At 40.9% G+C, this 14,621-nt stretch overlaps 2 protein-coding genes across 2 annotated transcripts in view; one reads left to right on the forward strand and one right to left on the reverse strand.

Annotated features, from left to right (window-relative positions):
* LOC103019235 (spermatogenesis-associated protein 31D4-like) overlaps positions 1 to 14,621 on the forward strand; it is a 215,289-nt gene that overhangs the window by 140,361 nt on the left and 60,307 nt on the right. The window lies entirely within an intron of this gene.
* LOC103006212 (heat shock protein 75 kDa, mitochondrial-like) overlaps positions 1 to 14,621 on the reverse strand; it is a 74,983-nt gene that overhangs the window by 59,586 nt on the left and 776 nt on the right.

Genomic DNA, 14,621 nt, shown 5'->3' on the forward strand with positions numbered 1-14,621 from the left:
TCCCTTGCTGCTTTCAATAATTTTTCCTTGTCTTTAATTTTTGCCAATTTGATTACTATGTGTCTCGGCGTGTTTCTCCTTGGGTTTATCCTGTATGGGACTCGCTGTGCTTCCTGGACTTGGGTGGCTATTTCCTTTCCCATGTTAGGGAAGTTTTCGACTATAATCTCTTCAAATATTTTCTCTGGTCCTTTCTCTCTCTCTTCTCCTTCTGGGGCCCCTATAATACGAATGTTGTTGCGTTTAATGTTGTCCCAGAGGTCTCTTAGGCTGTCTTCATTTCTTTTCATTCTTTTTACTTTATTCTGTTCCGCAGCAGTGAATTCCACCATTCTGTATTCCAGGTCACTTATCCGTTCTTCTGCCTCAGTTATTCTGCTATTGATTCCTTCTAGTGTAGTTTTCATTTCATTTCTTGTATTGTTCATCTCTGTTTGTTCTTCAATCCTTCTAGGTCTTTGTTAAGCATTTCTTGCATCTTCTCGATCTTTGCCTCCATTCTTTTTCTGAGGTCCTGGATCATCTTCACTATCATTATTCTGAATTCTTTTTCTGGAAGGTTGCCTATCTCCACTTCATTTAGTTGTTTTTCTGGGGTTTTATCTTGTTCCTTCATCTGGTACATAGCCCTCTGTCTTTTCATCTTGTTTATCTTTCTGTGAATGTGGTTTTTGTTCCACAGGCTGCAGGATTGTAGTTCTTCTTGCTTCTGCTCTCTGCCCTCTGGTGGATGAGGCTATCTAAGAGGCTTGATGGGAGGGACTGGTGGTGGGTAGAGCTGACTGGTGCTCTGGTGGGCAGAGCTCAGTAAAACTTTAATCCACTTGACTCTTAATGGGTGGGGCTGGGTTCCCTCCCTGTTGGTTGTTTTGCCTGAGGCAACCCAACACTGGAGCCTACCTGGGCTCTTTGGTGGGGCTAATGACAGACTCTGGGAGGGCTCACGCCAAGGAGTACTTCCCAGAACTTCTGCTGCCAGTGTCCTTGTCCCCACGGTGAGCCACAGCCACCCTCCACCTCTGCAGGAGACCCTCCAACACTAGCAGATAGGTCTGGTTCAGTCTCCCCTGGGGTCACTGCTCCTTCCCCTGGGTCCCGATGCACACACTACTTTGTGTGTGCCCTCCAAGAGTGGAGTCTCTGTTTCCCCCAGTCCTGTAGAAGTCCTGCAATCAATTCCCACTAGGCTTCAAAGTCTGATTCTCTAGGAATTCCTCCTCCCGTTGCTGGACCCCCAGGTTGGGAAGCCTGACGTGGGGCTCAGAACTTTCACTCCAGTGGGTGGACTTCTGTGGTATAAGTGTTCTCCAGTCTGTGAGTCACCCACCCAGCAGTTATGGGATTTGATTTTACTGTGATTGCGCCCCTTCTACCATCTCATTGTGGCTTCTCCTTTGTCTTTGGATGTGGGGTATCTTTTTTGGTGAGTTCCAGTGTCTTCCTGTTGATGATTGTCCAGCAGCTAGTTGTGATTCTGGTGTTCTCGCAAGAGGGAGTGAGAGCACGTCCTTCTACCCCGCCATCTTGGTTCCTCTCCAGTCAGTTTGTTGATATCATTTTGTCTTCTGGGGGTCATTCTCAGGATAAACATTCATTGGTGAAGAGCATTGGCTTTGGGGTTGAATGACGGCTTGAGTTTGAGGCCTGATTCCTTCCCTTGCTAGATGTGGAAAGCTACTGCTATGCTTCAGTTTTCCTCACTTATGAAACACAGGTAATATTAGTGCTGGCCTTAGTGTTGTTGAGAGGATTAAATAAATGGTACACTTAAATTCTTTAAACAGTGCCTGGCATAGAGCAAGCACCAAATAGGTGTCAATTCTTATCCTTCTTGTTTACTGACCTGCTGCTACCTGCCTGGCACTGTTCTACAATCTTTTGCGAACACTGATGACCAGGTACCACTGTTTTTCACATCAGCACTAGGACTTTGGTATCTCCCATTTTGCAGGGGACGAAACTGAGTCTCAGTGGGGTCATTTGCCTGAGGTAACACAAGCAGGGAGTGGCACAGTGAGGCTTTAACTGGGGTGGGCCTGAGCCCATGGCTTGGTGGCACTGCTGTCGCCCCTCCCACAGGCAGCCATTGTGCCGACATTCACCCCCACTGGATTGAAAGAATTGGCTCTGGGCCCCTGGGTAAACTGATACTGAATTACTGCTTTATTCACGCTTTTAAAAACTGGGTTTAAAGTGGCTTTTAATCACTTTCCTCAAACTTTTACCACTGTGGAAATCCTCCCAATTCGTTGGCTTACGGATATATCAGCACAAGAACTGTTTGATGGGACCTGTGATTTGCTTGTGATTTTCCGACCACCGTGTGATGGATAAGTGGTTTGAGTCACAAATGCATGGGACTTCCTCTGTGGGAACAAATGTAGATGCTGCAGTCACATTCCCTGACACTTCTCACACTTAACATTGCACTGTCACTAACACATTGGCATCATAAACTTGGAGCTCTCTGTCCATTGTTTACATACGAAGGAGCAGCTGGTCCAGATCAGGAGAGAGGTCTACTATGACCTCTGACCTCTTCCCAAGCCTGGGTTGCTGTCAAGGTCATTGCCAGTCACAGCACTCCACTTCCTGTTGCTGCAAATTTAATTTATTGTTCTCTGACTAATCCTGCAACAGGTTTGGACTTCTTTCGTAGATTGTTTTCTCCCCTTGGTGCCTTACTGTGTCTGTGTCAGACAAGGCAGGGAGTATTGGGGACCCCAAAATAGATGCCCTAGATGTGAGAGACTGTAATTCAAGGGGTATATTCATGGGCATTTAACTCATATCTCTGTATGTTTTACTGCTATTTACACAGCACATCTTTTGACTTTATAATATTTACTTTAAACTATACTGTATGCCAAGAAAATACAGAAGCAAGAAGCAAAATTCACAGTACCAGTGACTACATAAACCTAGAAACAGAGACTGTATTTGACTTTTCGTTATCAGGTTGAAACATATAGAATTGCCAATACAAAATATTTTTGACCTATAAAAACAGAATGCCCCTTGGGAAACAAAGGAGTTAAAATTAGGTGAGAAAAAAAAGATTCAAAAATATCAAAATGAAAGCCCCCCCCCAGCCTCCATATATTATCAAGACAAATGATAACTGAGGAATTTTTGCTAGAAAATTTAGCAATATCTTTTATTGGAGAGGGGTGAGCAGTCTTTAAAATTTGGGAAAGATGAATTTGATAAGACAAAATATCAGAGGAAAAATATGAGAGGCACTGACTTAACCCATCTGAGTCTCAGTTTTCTCATTTGTAGAATGGGAACATTGTACTGGATGATTCAATGTGAAGAGTGTGAGACTTGATGGACACTTGAAATAGGCATGGGATTTGAAAAGCAACTCTCCATAAGTCAGGATGCTCCAAAATAGAAAAAAATTTTGAAGAAGTATGGCAAAGGCAGATCAATTTGGGATTGGTATCTTTATTTATCTTTCCAAGCCATGTTTAAGCTTAACATTGAACAGAAGCATTCCTAAGTTGCTACATTCCATGGAATTTTAGACATACACAGGTCTCATGCCCAGCATAAAAAAGAAAAAAAAAGAAAGGAAAACAGAAAAAAAATCAATTTTCAGCTTTGACCACAAACAGGAGGTGATTCTTGTTACCATCAGTCTTGAAAATATCTTCCCCAATCTCAGTGTGGCAAAGGGCATAAAACACACACCCTCACCCTCCTCAGTGGATACTAGGAGCTACAGGCAGCTGTGGACAAGAGGGAACCTTTTCTGGGCAGTTAATAAGCCAATCAGGTAAGAGCATTTTACAGATGCTTTGGAGAGAAGCAAAGTCTTTTTGGCAATATCCTGATAATGTCCATATTTTTTAGCAAATCCATCAATAAGGACTAAAGTCAGTTCTTCAAATGGGAATGTGATCCCTATTCAAGGATGTGGCATGATGCTAATAGGTAACATTTCCAAAATACCAATAATATGCCAGACACTCTTCCAAGTGTTTTATTTTTATGCTTTTTATTTTTCTCTTAACATCTTTATTAGACTATAATTGCTTTACAATGGTGTGTTATTTTCTGCTTTATAACAAAGTGAATCAGTTATACATATACATATGTTCCCATATCTCTTCCCTCTTGCACCTCCCTCCCTCCCCCCTCCCTATCCCGCCCCTCTAGGTGGTCACAAAGCACCGAGCTGATCTCCCTGTGCTATGCGGCTGCTTCCCACTAGCTATTTTACATTTGGTAGTGTATATATGTCCATGCCGCTCTCTCACTTTGTCCCAGCTTACCCTTCCCCCTCCCTGTATCCTCAAGTCCATTCTCTAGTAGGTCTGCATCTTTATTCCCATCTTGCCCCTAGGTTCTTCTGACCATTTTCTTTTTTTTTTTCTTTTTTCTTTTTTTTTAGATTCCATATATATGTGTTAGCATAAGGTATTTGTTTTTCTCTTTTTGACTTACTTCACTCTGTATGACAGTCTCTAGGTCCATCCACCTCACTACAAATAACTCAGTTTCATTCCTTTTTATGGCTGAGTAATATTCCATTGTATATATGTGCCACATCTTCTTTATCCATTCATCTGTTGATGGCACTTAGGTTGCTTCCATGTCCAGGCTATTGTAAATAGAGATGCAATGAACATTTTGGTACATGTCTCTTTTTGAATTATGGTTTTCTCAGGGTATATGCCCAGTAGTGGGATTGCTGGGTCATATGGTACTTTTATTTTTAGTTTTTTGAGGAACCTCTATACCGTTCTCCATAGTGACTGTATCAGTTTACATTCCCACCAACAGTGCAAGAGGGTTCCCTTTTCTCCACACCCTCTCCAGCATTTATTGTTTGTAGATTTTTTGATGATGGCCATTCTGACCGGTGTGAGATGATATCTCATTGTAGTTTTGATTTGCATTTCTCTAATGATTAATGATGTTGAGCATTCTTTCATGTGTTTGTTGGCAATCTGTATATCTTCTTTGGAGAAATGTCTGTTTAGGTCTTCTGACCATTTTTGGATTGGGTTGTTTGTTTTTCTGATATTGAGCTACATGAGTTCCTTGTATGTTTTGGAGATTAATCCTTTGTCAGTTGCTTCATTTGCAAATATTTTCTCCCATTCTGAGGGTTGTCTTTTCGTCTTGTTTATGGTTTCCTTTGCTGTGCAAAAGCTTTGAAGTTTCATTAGGTCCCATTTGTTTATTTTTGCTTTTATTTCCATTTCTCTAGGAGGTGGGTCAAAAAGGATCTTGCTGTGACTTATGTCATAGAGTGTTCTTCCTATGTTTTCCTCTAAGAGTTTGATGGTGTCTGGCCTTACATTTAGGTCTTTAATCCATTTTGAGTTTATTTTTGTGTATGGTGTTAGGTAGTGTTTTAATTTCATTCTTTTACATGTAGTTGTCCAGTTTTCCCAGCACCACTTATTGAAGAGGCTGTCTTTTCTCCACTGTATATTCTTGCTTCCTTTGTCAAAGATAAGGTGACCATATGTGCATGGGTTTATCTCTGGGCTTTCTATCCTGTTCCATTGATCTATATTTCTGTTTTTGTGCCAGTACCATACTGTCTTGATTACTGTAGCTTTGTAGTACAGTCTGAAGTCTGGGAGCCTGATTCCTCCAGCTCTGTTTTTCTTTCTCAAGATTGCTTTGGCTATTCGGGGTCTTTTGTGTTTCCATACAAATTGTGAAATTTTTTGTTCTAGTTCTGTGAAAACTGCCAGTGGTAGTTTGATAGGGATTGCATTGAATCTGTAGATTGCTTTGGGTAGTAGAGTCATTTTCACAATGTTGATTCTTCCAATCCAAGAACATGGTATATCTCTCCATCTATTTGTATCATCTTTAATTTCTTTCATCAGTGTCTTATAGTTTTCTGCATACAGGTCTTTTGTCTCCTTAAGTAGGTTTATTCCTGGATATTTTATTCTTTTTGTTGCAATGGTAAATGGGAGTGTTTTCTTAATTTCACTTTCAGATTTTTCTCCAAGTGTTTTAAATGAATTAACTCTCTTAATCTGGATAGCTCTCTGAGTTCAGTACTGCTTATACAGATGATAAAACTGAGGCACAGCTGGAACGTAAATGTTGTCAGTCCACACACAAATGGTTAGGAAAAGCTGGACAACCCAGGGAGTAGAGAAACTTAACAAGGAACAGAAGCATTCTTTTAGTTGGGAATAGTGGGAAGAGCTGGATGTTTCTATCCTAGTCCTACTATGATCCATTTACTAGAACAATGATACTATATGTCATTTAATTATATCACACACACACACACGTAGTTCTCATACTCAGCTACTCTGTTTTCTTCATAAATCCTAAGATAATGAGCCTTTCCGGGTATTGTTAGAGGTAGATAACTGTACAGGTGGGGCCGCATCTGATATTGCAGTATCAGTGCCGTGTTTGGTGTCCTTCCAGCCTTGGTTAAAATCCCAACTTCACTATTCATCAGCTGTGTGACCCAAGTAAATTGCCTGATGTCACCCATATGTAAAAAAGGCTTAACAGTACTTACTTCACAGAGCTGTTGGGAGGTTTAAATGAGATCATATGAATAGTTAGCACAGTACGTAGCACATAGCAGATGCTTAGGAAACAGTGACAACAGTAGCTATTTCTAGAGTCACCTAACAAAATAAGCCACCTCATTTCACAATGCTTATTTTTCCAGGTTTAACTGGGTGTGACACCCTATGAACTTGTTTCTCAAGGTACTTCAGTGGACCCAGCAGATAGAAATATGTTTAAAGTAATGCGCTTGTTCATTATCTTGCTAATTTTATGGGTCAATCAAACAGGATCTACATGATCCTGGAAATGAAGTGATGAAGACAGTGCTGCTAAGCTGGGATTTCTGGTGCGGCAGCTCTTCCCATAAGATGCCTCTGCTAGACTTCCCCTTGCTTTTTCTACCCCTGTGCCGGAAGCCAGAGCTATGTGTATTTTCGTTCTCAGCGTTCTCATATGTTGATTTTTTTTTCACCTACTAAAATGTAGTAAGCTTAAGAAAAGTTCAATTAAAATGAAACATAAATATTTTCTTTCTTACTGTGTCATTAAAAACTCTACCCCCACGCCTGAAGTTACTTGGCATCCACCCAAAGGAAACATTTTTCCCTCTTGGCCCCTGCTGTTTAAGGCATAGAGGAAACAGATCTGCTTAGTCTGTCTCAACAGGATCCTTGCATGGGGAGAGGAGCAAAGGTTTCAAAGGCCTGGAAAAGAGAGTACAAAGTAGAAAAGTAAGCCAAGAGAAAAAAGATGGAGCATGAACACTAAAAGAGGGAGAGAAGAAAATGATTTCGTAAGACAAGCCTATAATGGACAGTTTCTGGAAGATAGCATATTACCTTGGGTTTCTGCCTCAAAGGTATAAAGCTCACTGTTAGGTAATGACCTGCTCCAGAAGAGAGTCCAATATAGCATTATTCCTGACTATTTCTAGTGGATTCCAACGTTATTCAACACAGCTAGTACTTCAAGTTTATGTTATGAGGTGAGATCATCTTCACCAGCATCGGTAGCACTAATATTTACTGAGCATTTACTATCGCTATGAAGCTAACAAAGATTAGTTTCTTTAATCCTTAAAAAATCTTATGAGCCAGCTATGATTATAATCCCAACTTTAAAGGTGGGAAGTTCAGGGAGGTTACAATTAGTAGAGGGTGGATCCTGGATTTAAATCCTGGCAGCTGGACTCCAGTACTTGTGCCCTGAATCTTACTCGATTGTACACTCCATTTGTTGGACACCTTTTCAAAGTTCTTCCTACTATAACTCCTCTTCCTCCTCTTCCTCTTAATCTTCTGCCTTCCCCTGTTTACATGGATCCCATCCACAGAGTCAGGTTCTATTTTGTAAGTGGTGGATCATCCAATTCTATTTCCTATCACAGAGCTAAGGTATTCCTACCAGTCATCTTTCCAATAGACACTAATCCAGTGGAATCAGTATTCCATTGCCAGAAAAAATTCAAATAGAGGGAACTGCTCCATCTAGAGTTCCATCTTGCAAATAAGTTCAGTTATTTTCATTTATTGCTCTTCCTCCCTTCCTCCCTTCCCCAGAAACTTTTGCCTTGTCTAAACATTATGCTTTTATTCCAGGTTTGGCCCCAAATAAACTGATCTATGGTGGCGCGCACGGAGAGCGGCTTCCTGTGGATATTGGGAGGGCAGCACATTCCTTTTCATCTTCTCTTTTCTAAACAAATATATCTGTTTCAATCTTTCTTCCCATGTGCTGAACACTCTCTTTTTCTTTCTTTCATCCATTTAGCATGTCAATTTCTGTTCTGCTCACATTAAAGCAAGAGTCAAAACTGAGGTGAGGATGGGTGATTGCTTTACAACGTTCTCATTTTAATCAGCCCATCCTTACATTCATGTAGAAAAATTTCATCCTGAAAAGTGACACAGAGACTGCTGAAATCCAGATAAGAGTTTCTCTGATATTCATCCAGTGAGGAGCTTGACATGTAAAGAGGATACAGAGTTTTTTACTTTCAAAGTCCTATTCCAAATAAGATAAATCCCTGCCCCTTAAAAGCAGTGGTTGCTAAAACCCTTAAAAGTGGTTGGGCAAAACGGTTCCCAGAGAAGATTGGCTTCTTGTGGTTATGTATGAACATAATGTCTCTTCAGTTATCAGGTATATTACATTTGCTAGCTGTGTGACTTTCTTTTTTCTTTAATAAATTTATTTATTTATTTTTGGCTGTGTTGGGTCTTCGTTGCTGTGCACAGGCTTTCTCTAGTTGCGGCGAGTGGGGGCTACTCTTTGTTGTGGTGTGCGGGCTTCTCATTGCGGTGGCCTCTCGTTGTGGAGCATGGGCTCTAGGCGTGCAGGCTTCAGTAGTTGCAGCATGCGGGCTCAGTAGTTGCAGCATGTGGACACAGAGCGTGCAGCCTTTAGTAGTTGTGGCACGCGGGCTCAGTAGTTGTGGCACACAGGCTTAGTTGCTCCGCGGCCTGTGGGATCTTCCCGGACCAGGGCTCGAACCCATGTCCCTTGCATTGGCAGGCAGATTCTTAACCACTGCGCCACTAAGGAAGTCCCTAGCTATGTGACTTTGAGTAATTTATGTAGTTCAGTTTCCTCATCTATGAAATGAAGATGATAAAAATAACTACCTCATAGGGTTGTCATGAGGAATAAATTATAAATATATCTTAAGACTTTACTTAACACTGGAAGTTCAATATGTGTTAACCTATTATTATCATTCATTTAAAATGCTAGACCTTCTCTTTCTTATTTTAGTAGTATCAATTTGCCACCCATACGTTCTTCCTCCCTCCTTTCCTCCCTCTCTCCCTGCCTTCCTTCCTTCCTTCCTTCTGAATGTGTTTATTTAGTAACTGGTATGTGCCAGACACTGTGCTAGGCTATGGAATACAATGGTAAGCAAAAAGAGATAGTGTCCCTGCCTTTACAGATCTTACAGTCTAGTGGGCAGACCAGGCAGAAATTAAACAATCATACAAGAGTATGTACATGTCCTGTGATACATTCTTTGAAGGATTCATGAGCCGGTTGATGATGTCAAAGGAGTTTGAAACATGGGGATTTGGCCTAACCAGGGAGGAGAGGGCATTCCTTAAGCATCCTTCAGGAGCTGATATGAGTTAAGAGCTAAAAGGTGAGTAGGAGAGACAACTTGGCAAAGCAGGGAGGGAGAAATGTTCCAGGCGGTGGAATCTGGGTGAGGAGAGCAGAGGGAGTGAGGAGGGAGGGACATGATGCAACAAGAAAAGGGAAAAGGGTGGGAGGCACAGACTATGCAGAGCTTCTCGACCAAGTCCACCAGCTAAGTGTTTGGAGCAATGGGGATCCAGAGAAAAAATTTAGGCTAGGTTTTATGTGTATGTGTGGGGTATTTAGACTTTAGTGGTTTTATTTGAGTTTCCAAAAGAGTGCTATGAGTGAATTACTGTGAACTAATACTGTGAATTAGTGAGTTACTGTGAATTAATGTAAAGACAGATTTGGAGTGGGCTAAACAGGATGTGAGAGACCAATTAGAAGGCTCTTGCAGTAATTTACGAGAGAGATGACATCAGTTTAGACTAGGCTGGTGGTGGCCAAGGTGGAATGATGTGGAAGGACGTGAGCGGCCTTTAACGAATAAAATTCCTAACATTTGGAGATGGATGAGGTTAGGGATCGGGAAAGAAGAGCTGGGTGCCGTGGATGACTTCATTAATCCTAATGAGAGTGAACATTTTCCCTTTTGTTTCCCTCCAGTGCCCAAGAAGTATAGACTGGTATAATATGTGGGGTCTTTATAGAGTTGAAATTTTTAGCAGACCCGAAACATTTGAGAAAGGCCGCTTAGGTGTGCTTTTTATTTAGCCAAAATAAAAGAGGAAGTTGACCTTCAACCCTTGTCTTTGTTTTGTTCCAGCAGCAGAAATCATTTTTGGTTGCTCTCTGACTCGAGTAAACAACACTCCCTGTCACCTTATCCCTTTGACGGTCAGTTCCACTTCTATATTTTCACTGGGACATGATTCTCACTGACAGGAGAAAGTTCAGCACCCAGGCCTGCAGCTGTGAAAATACTTGCTCCTCTCCAGAGCTATTAGTACTTCTGGGAAACCTGTCACAGTGCCAACCACTTACTGGTCCTGAAGTGACCCTGTTATTTTGGGAGGTAGTAAAGGAAACGATATTTTAAAAACCCCAAGTAGTACTCTCTTTGGGCATTGAAAGGTGTAAGTGATAAAATGCTCACTATACTTAAAGGCCAGAGGTAAACGGGTGCTGGATACTCCCCAGACTCCTTCTGTGTGTCAGCAAAATCTATCTGAGCTTGGTAAAATAACCCAGGACCGAAGCGTTCTCTTCAGTTGAATAATCAGACAACAAGAGGCAGTCACTTAGGTTAGGCAGAAGTTAGGCAGAAAAGCTAACTTCTTCTGTTCCTGCTTTAGAATTTTTATTACAAACAAAACACAGTCCTTAGGCAGATTTAAGAGCACAGGAAGAAGACTTTAGGTTTTGAACTGCTGTCAGTGGAGCCCACGTTTTATTTACCTCTGTCTCTAAGCACATCCACGGCGCTTGTCACATAGTAGATACTCAATGAACGTTGGTTGGATAAAGGATTCATGTATGTTTTCATGGGTATTTATATGGTATAGTGAGTTAATTATTTTTGCCCCTGTCTGTAGAGATGGGTGCTTCCTGTACTCCATATTTATTTTGAATACTATTTAGCTACAAGGATGTTCTAAAATTAAATAATAAGGACATCAGTTTTAGTACAATTTTACATGTTCTGATAGATACACTTGCTGACTAGGTGCAGCTGTGGATTTTCTCCCTGGAAGAAGCTTTTGCAACCTAAATTGCACTAGAATGAGGTTATTGACGTGGGAGGAAGGGAAAGTAAGGTAAAACTCACACCTTAATTTCTAGACAGGATTTCTATTTTAAAAACCAATTCCAAGCGCTTCTTGTATACCTGGCATAGGCACTGGAGATTTACCAATGATTTGTGATTTGAAATGACCCAGAACAGGCCCAATGGTTCCCCTGTCCTTTGAAGCAGTTGATCTGTTCTCTTGATTGCTGGTCTGTACTTTCCCACCATCAGCTTCCTAGTCAGGGCTGCGTTCCTTCTGGTCTGTCCTGTCGGAATAGTCTCTTTACCTTCATTTTCATACTACTCTAGTCTTGACTTCTTGTTGCTAGATTACTCTGTTACTGGTTCTCAAATGGTGGTTCCCAGACCAGCAGCATTAGCATTGTCTGGGAACTTACTATTAGAAATGAAAATCCTTGGGCCTCACCCTGGACCTACTCAAGAAGAAACTGGCCATGGGACCCAGCAATTTCAACAAGCACATAATCTCAAATGTGAGAATCACTGCTGATATAAAGCTCAGTTCTGAGCATGTCACCTCTTTGTTCAACACCCTTTATTGCCTTCCTTGTCAGCGACCGTGTAACCATGTGTTTGTATGTCCTTCTACGATAGAGCAACAGCTTCTGTTTCCCGATCCATGCAGGTATAGGTGTACCCACACTATCCAAACGGATTACTCCCTCTTGCCTCTGCTCTCCAGCCTTCTCTCTCTGTCAATGCTGGCTCCTCTGCTAGGAATGCCCCCCTCTCTTCCCTCTCCTTATAGAAACCTTACTCATTCTTTGAAGGCCATTTAAAAATTAATATTTATCGAAGTAATTCATACCTGTGACTTTAAAATCAAATAGTTTTGAAGGATTTATAAAGAAACATGACAAGCCCTACCCCACCTCACAACCCCAGTCCTTCTATCCCCCCAGTTCCATTCCCCAGGGAAGTCCACTTTAGCCATTTCTATTTTAGTTCTTCTTGTGTTTACTTCTATTTACATAACTAATATGCAACTACTTCTATTTAAAAGTAATTTAGAAATATTATCTATTAAAGGTAATTTGAAAATATTTAATATTAAATATTCTATTTTAAAGTAATTTTAAAATACTATCTTGCCATAGTAGATACAATTTGAATAGATGAAATTTTATAGACAAAATTCAGTAGGTAAAATTTGGTAGACACCCCATTCCCCTCTTCATTCTTCTCAGTATATCCTCAGTTAAATCTTGATTTCATGCCAAGTTCATCTTGGAATGAAAGATGATTTTTTTTGTGGAATGTTTTCAGATACTGCCCTTTCTCTGCTCCTGTAGAACTTTGCATCTCTCCTGGTGCATGCGCACCCTTCCCTTGTATCACAACAATGTTTGTATGTGTGTGTTTCCCATCCCAACTAGGTTGTAACAACCAGGGAAATCTAACCTGTCTTTTACTTTCTCCACAACCTACCAGGGCATAGCACAGGGCCTGTGATATAGTACACACTGAGTAAATGTGGCCAGTTTAACCATAAAGTAAAACATTTACCTGACCTTTGAAGCTTGGTGCTATGACAGCAGTACTAGGAATGAGGCTTTCCTTTCCAATGTGGTTTTCTAATATTATTGTGGAGAATATTAAACTGGAGTCAGGAGACTTGAGTCAGATCAGTCTTCTTAGTGACTTCTTCTAAGACTTGGGAAAGCATTTAATGGCTTTGCTTCCATTTTTTTCACCTATAAAGTAATAATATCTATGGACAGAGTTGTAGTGAGGCCCAAATGCAACAGCACATGTTATCAAATACAAGGTATTCCATTGATTTGGTGTATTTAAAACAAAAAGGCAAACCATTTTCTGGTTGCATATAGCACTATAAAGAACATTAAGAACAACCTTTAAATAGAAAACTCCATTTTTAGATTATCCAGAGGGTCTTTCTTTCAAGATCAGCCTAAGATTTTTTAGGGGGAATTGTATTCTCATCGTCTGAAATTTGAAGCAAGAAAGTATAAATGCTTCGTACCACTTGTCTATTCTTACCTGTTGATGAGAAATCAGCATTACTGCCAACCTTTTAGGCTTTGAAGGGATTTCAAGCTTTATCTTGATTTAATGGTTGACAAAAAATCAACCAAAGCCACGTTTTCTAAGAGCTTCCCTGGTCCTACCCATCAGAAAAGTGTGAGCTGCTCTTCTATCAAAACTAATTAAACCTTGGGCTTCCCTGGTGGCCAATGCAGGGGTTTGACCCCTGGTCCTGGAAGATCCCACATGCGGCGGAGCAACTAAGCCCGTGCGCCACAACTACTGAGCCTGTGCTCTAGAGCACGTGAGCCACAACTACTGAACCCGAGCACCACAACTACGAAGCCCACACTCCTAGAGCCCATGCTCCACAACAAGAGAAGCTGCCGCAATGAGAAGCCCACGCACTGCAACGAAGAGTAGCCCCTGCTCGCCGCAACTGGAGAAAAGCCTGCGCGCAGCAATGAAGACCCAATGCAGCCAATAATAAAATTAATTAATTAAAAAAAACTAATTAAGCCTTAAGTATATAACCAACTCTCAATTACCAAGGTTAATGGGACTACATGCATACATAATTATATCTTACGTTTATATAGTGCTTTTAACTTCTTCAAAGCACTTTTCACTGTATTGCATATATAACACAGATGGATTTTTTTTTTTAATCCACAAATCAGGTAAAAAAGAAACCTTCGATTCAATAATTTCAACTTTGTACCTTTCCAAAGCTATTAGAACTAGTAAAATTGTCTAGTAGAACTTTCATTGCTCTACTCTCTCCTTGACCTCTCTCAACTAAAGGCGAGAAATGACTGAAAGATTTGGAGGAATCTCCAAAGGAAAGGAACCCAAGAAGGAGAGGCAGGCAAGGACCTGGGCCATCCACAGACTAGATTGTTAGTGCCAGGGTAATTAAGAATAACGGACTGTATATGTGATTATATCCAGAAGTCCAGGAAGAGATGAAAAAGCACGGGAAATGATGCATGAGTAGCAGTATTTACAGGACTCTTGTCGTTGTCATTCACTCTACAGGCATTATTGAGCACCTACTGTATGCCAGGTACTTTCAACAAAGGGGATGGATACAGCAATGAACAACCCAGTGAAGACTGCTACTGTCATGGAGATAGCCTTTTTGAATGGCGAAGACACACAATAACCAAGAACATAAGTAGACAAATCAGATAACTTCTGTTAATGGACTTTTATGAAGTCCATAAACACCAGAATGTGATAG

This window comes from Balaenoptera acutorostrata, chromosome 6 (genome assembly GCF_949987535.1).
Source record: "Balaenoptera acutorostrata chromosome 6, mBalAcu1.1, whole genome shotgun sequence".
Classification (NCBI taxonomy): Eukaryota; Metazoa; Chordata; class Mammalia; order Artiodactyla; family Balaenopteridae; genus Balaenoptera; species Balaenoptera acutorostrata.